General features: G+C 36.2%; 1 non-coding gene across 1 annotated transcript; it reads right to left on the bottom strand.

The window, feature by feature from the left end:
* Window positions 1-4,194: 4,194 nt before the first annotated feature.
* Window positions 4,195-4,331, bottom strand: LOC127483080 (small nucleolar RNA SNORA21). The gene has a single exon (XR_007909046.1). It is a non-coding gene; the product is annotated as a small nucleolar RNA SNORA21 (small nucleolar RNA).
* Between the last annotated feature and the right edge of the window lie 1,522 nt (window positions 4,332-5,853).

The raw sequence follows: 5,853 nt of genomic DNA on the forward strand, positions 1-5,853 counted from the left end.
AGAAGAGAGAGAGAGGGGGTTTCCTCATTTATTTTATGGGATTGTGTGTCAAAGGTAAGTGTTTAAAAAATCCTCCTCTAGAATTATGGAAGAAGGATCTTAGAATGACTATGTTAGAAATGCTAGATGAGGGATACCAGAAATGAAAGAGCTTACAAGGATAAAGTTGAGGGCATAGGGGAATTGAGCAAACTTAAGGTCTGTAGTGAGTGGGAAGTTGTGCCTCTACTTGCTTATACCAAGATTTATCAAATAGTTGCCTTCAGAGATTTCACAATGACGATAAAATAGGATCAAGATACCTCAGTCTATCATCAATGTCTAGGGTACATTCTAAATGTACTAAATATACAAAGAAATAAAAAATAAATCAGAATTTAAAAACAGTATTAACATCTTTATACATGGTTAAGCATTATTTGAAATAATCCAAGTCAAAGAAGAAATCACAAAGAAAATTAGATTTTTAACTGAACAATAATATCAATAAAATATATCAGAAATGGTAGACAGCCACTAAAGTGGGGCTTAGATGAACAATTATAACTTAAAATCTTTTTTAAATGATATATTTATTTATTTGAAAGACAGAGGGTGGGAGAGACAGGGTGAGAGATTTCTACCTAATAGTTTACTCCTCCAATTCCTACAACAGCCCAGGCTGTTGTCAAGATGCAGGAACTACATTCGGGATCTCCCATTCACAGGTTCATTCATAGGAAGCTGGACCAGAATCTGAGCAGGCAGGACTCTCATATGGGATGCTCACATCGCAAGCACCACAATTTACAATTCTATATTCAGAAAGAAAAAACTCTTGGTCAATATCCTAGTCTCCCAAATCAAGTGGTTTACAAAAAAAAAAATAAAATTAGATCCAAAGTAAGTAGAAGAAAGGTTATTAAAAGCTAATAGAAAAAGAATGAAACTGAAAACAAATAAGAAAATAAATCAATCACAAATTGATTCTTTAAAAAGAGTAACTAGGCCGGCGTCGCAGCTCACTAGGCTAATCCTCCACCTAGCGGCGCCGGCACACCAGGTTCTAGTCCCGGTCGGGACACCGGATGCTGTCCCGGTTGCCCACCTTCCAGGCCAGCTCTCTGCTGTGGCCCGGGAGTGCAGTGGAGGATGGCCCAAGTGCTTGGGCCCTGCACCCCATGGGAGACCAGGAGAAGTACCTGGCTCCTGCCATCGGATCAGCGCGGTGCACCGGCCGCAGCGCACCGGCCACGGCAGCCACTGGAGGGCGAACCAATGGCAAAAAGGAAGACCTTTTTCTCTGTCTCTCTCTCTCACTATCCACTCTGCCTTGCCAAAAAAAAAAAAAAAAAAAAAAAAGTAACTAGGGGCTGGTGCTGTGTCCTAGCGGGTAAGACTGCCGCCTGCAGTGCCGGCACCAGTTGGAGTCCAGGGTGCTCCACTTCCAATCCAGCTCTCTGCTATGGCCTGGGAAAGCAGTAGAAGATGGCTCAAGTCCTTGGGCCCCTGCACCAGTGTGGGAGACCCAGAAGAATTGCCTGGCTCTTGGCTTCAGATGGGCACAGCTCCAGCCATTGCAGCCAATTGGGCAGTGAACCAGCGGTTGGAAGACCTCTCTTTCAGCCTCTCCATCTCTCTCTCTGTAACTCTGACTTTCAAATAAATAAATAAATAAATAATCTTTAAATAAAAATAGTAACTAAATTGATAAGACTCTAGGTGGACTAAATAAGCAAAAATCCACAAATAATTGAAACTATCAAGAATAGCAGAGATGTCATAACCACGAATCTTTAAAAAGATATTAAAAGGAATTATTATTCAATTGTTCATTATAAATCAAATTAATTATATATATAATTATAATTAAAATGATTATATATTAAAAGGAATTATTTATGGGGCTAGCGCTGTGGCACAGCAGGTTAATGCCCTGGCCTGAAGTGCCAGCATCCCATATGGGCGCCGGTTCTAGTCCCAGATGCTCCTCTTCTGATCCAGCTTTCTGCTATGGCCTGGGAAAGCAGTAGAAGATGGCCCAAGTCCTTGGGCCCCTGCACCAGTGTGGGAGACCCGGAAGAAGCTCCTGGCTCCTGGCTTCGGATCGGCACAGCTCCAGCCTTTGCGGCCAATTGGGGAGTGAACCAGCGGATGGAAGAGCTCTCTGTCTCTGCCTCTCTCTGTAACTCTTTCAAATAAATAAAATAATAAATCTTTAAAAAATGAGTTATTTATATAATTATTTAAAATAGTTAAAAAGATATTAAAAGGAATTATTGTGTCAATAATTTCAACAATGTAGACGAAATGAGAATATACATCATAACTGCTTAAAAATCCTCCCTGATAAAAATGTTTATCAACATGTGTCTTTAGTGTATATTTTATCAAACACTTAATGAAAAACAAGCAAATCTTACACAAACTGTTGTTAAAAATCAAAATTAATCTTTCAATGACCTTTTTGAAATAACTTCTACCCTTTCTGTAATTTGACAAAATACTGGAAAGTAAAAAATTACCACAAATATGGATTTGGTGTGTGTGTGTGTGTGCGTGTTTGTGTGTAGAGAAGATTTCACAACACAAAAATTTAGCAATGATTAAAGTGATCAAAGTGGTAATTAATACTATAAGCCTCAATTGTAATAATGTTATAAAAATTTTAAAGTCCTTTAGCTTACATAACAGAAACATAAAATATTGATTTAATCAAAAAGAACATACTATCTTACATTCATTCTTAAACAAAATTATAAAAAGGCAAAAGAAAGCAAATCTGCTGGTGCTGTCGTATGTTGGATTAAGCTGTAGTGTGGTAGGTTAACCTGTAGTGTGGTAGGTTAAGCCTCTGCCTGGGATTCCAGTTTCCAATATGAACTCCATCTCAAGTCCCTGCTGCTCCTCTTCTGATCCAGTTCTCTGCTAAGGGCTGGGAAAGCAGTAGGAGATGGACCAAGTGCTTGGTCCCTTGCACCCACGTGGGAGACCCGGAGGAAACTCCTGGCTCCTGGCTTCAGATCTGCGCTGGCCGTTGAGGCCATTTGGGGAATGATCCTATGGATGGAAGACATCTCTGTCTCTACTTCTCTCTCTCTGTAACTCTGCTTCTCAAGTAAATAAATAGATCTTTAAAAAAGGAAGCAAATCAAAGCATGAACTTTTTTTCTCCAAATCTCCAAATCCTGATTTGAATCACTTAATTTAAAACAATATTAGATCTATGTAGAGATTATTGTTGAATACAAAAAATGATAAAACCAATCCTTAATATTTATCTATAATGATATGTGCTGTACAACAGATACCTGATAAAGTTACTGAAAGAATAAGGCATATTAGAATGTTTTCATGGTTAGCTTTATAATATTGTACATTTAAAAATTTTACAAATGACAATAAATTACCTTGATTAGCTTTATATCCTTGAATAAAAGATATGTTAAAATATATACACACAAACACAAAATATGTATATATAAATCAGTAGATATATGCTTTGTTTACTATGCCTTAATTGCTCTTGAGTTGAAATATATTATTAATGTATATATATAACAGAAATTAAATGTATTTTGATTAAAATGTTTACTATTAACCAACATGATTTTTTCTGGTGTTTCTATGCCTTCTACGTAAAATGCAGAAATAATATAATTATAAACTTAAATAAATATAGCTTTAAATAATAATAATCTTTTTAATAGCAATTATGCATGAAGCATAGAAGGGAATCTCTGAGTCAGTATTAATCCCATTCGAATGTGAGTTCTACCATCCTCTCCCTGCTCTCGTTCTCTCTCTCTCTCTCTCTCCCCCTCACACACACACATACACACACATATACACAGTATGAAGACAGGTTTTTTTATTTTATTTTCCTCAGGAGTTTCTTCAGTGTCCAGTAGTTTCTGAAACACAAAAATTTGGGTTGTTTTTAAAATGGAAAAGTAACAGACTCTATACATGCCATCAGAATTGTGACAGTGTTGGAAAAGGGTCAGTGCTGTTCATGCAGATGAAACTTACATGGGGATTAGATAAAGGGAATTCTGAGAATCCCTTACATGAGGTTCCTTCTATTGTATTCACTTAAGAGTACTGAAAACAATAAATAACATAAATAGGTTACTAATGGTTGAGCATGGTTCAGAGGGAAGATATTTAAAAGTCAAGAAGATAAAGTTAAAAAGGAATAGGATTTTTTTTTCATCTTGTCACATCACTGATTGAAGCAAAACAATACAACGTGCTACCACTGCATCCAAAAGCTGTGTTTTTGCTCTGCCCCTTCTTGACAGCTTGATGGATCATAAGCAAAAAGGGCCACTGAGTATTGTTAAAAGGGAGAAGGACTAGGATTTTATTTGGTTGAATACAACCATGTTTTTCCCAAGACAATGGCATTCTAGTTTATTGCTGTACTTCTCACATTTGGGACTTCTAAGTTTGTTACAAAAGAGTTTCTTTGGGCATAGGAATTTGGCACTGCAATTAGGGCATCATTCGAGTGCTCTGGTTTAAGTCTTAGCTCCACTATCAATTCTGCTTTCCTGACAGTGTGCATCCTGAGAGGAAGCAGATGATGGCTCGAGTAATTGAGGCCCTACAGCCCACATGGGAGACCTGCATTGAGTTCCTGGATCCAGGACATTTGGGAGTGAATCAACAGATGAGAGGATTTCTCTGACTCTCAAAAGTAAATAAATTAATAAATAAATGCAGAATTTCTGTTAAGAAAAGAAAGGACTTTTCTGTTTATGAAAACATTACACCTAACTTCATGAAATGCATGAAGTTTGTATACCTTAAATAAAAGGTCCCTCAGGGTAAAAAAAGAGAAAGCATTACAAATTCTATTAAGCACGTCCAAAAAGTTTGCTAATAGACACATTAGAAGTTTCTAATGTGCTAATTGCTAATGATAGCAATGTTCTACAGTACCCAAAAGGGCATTATGGGATTACATGTAGATTCTAAGCACTTGAAAGGTAGCTAGTATATATATATGGAAATAAAAATATTTATTTTATTTTTATTAAATTTAAAATTTCATGTGTGGCTAGTGGCTAACAAATTAGAAAAAGTAGTTTTAGATGATCAAATGGGGCTAATCTGTTTTATTTTCACAACAGCAAAGGCAATACTATCATAAGGCAGATTCTGAAACATTTCTTCAGACCACTAAATCAATGAAAGTTTAGTCTCTGAAATGATTCTAGACTCTAAAATAAAGTGAAATGAAAAAATGAAATGTAGCACCATTTTGGAAATATACAATAAAAAGGCAGAAGGGACTGGTGGATTTTATGTCTAGATGATATGTAAAGAGAATAAATATTCTTGTCATAAAATATATTTTGTCAATGGGATGAGTGTTTGACAAAATATTGAACACAATGGAATTCGGCCAAACTCTTTATGAGGCCAGCATTACTTTGATACCAAAACCAAAGACATGGCATGAAAAGAAAACTACAGATCTACATCCTTAATGAACACAGATGCAATGATTCTCAACAAAATACTAACAAATCGAATCAGAAACCACATCAAAAAGATCATACATCACAATCAAATGGAATTTGCCCCAGAAATGCTAGGCTGGTTCAACATTCGCAAATCAATAAATGTCATAAATCACATCTATAGAAAGAAGTACAAAAACCATATGTTCATCACAATAGATGCAGAGAAACTATTTGATAAGATTCAACACCCCTTCATGATAAAAACTCTACACAAATTTTGTATAGAAGGAACGTTCCTCAAAATTATAAAGGCTATATATTACAAACCAACAGCCAATGTCATACTAATAGGAAAATGATGCCCACTTTCTCCATTCTAGTTCATTATAGTACTGAAAGT

Source organism: Oryctolagus cuniculus, chromosome 4, assembly GCF_964237555.1.
Source record: "Oryctolagus cuniculus chromosome 4, mOryCun1.1, whole genome shotgun sequence".
In the NCBI taxonomy this organism is placed as follows: domain Eukaryota; kingdom Metazoa; phylum Chordata; class Mammalia; order Lagomorpha; family Leporidae; genus Oryctolagus; species Oryctolagus cuniculus.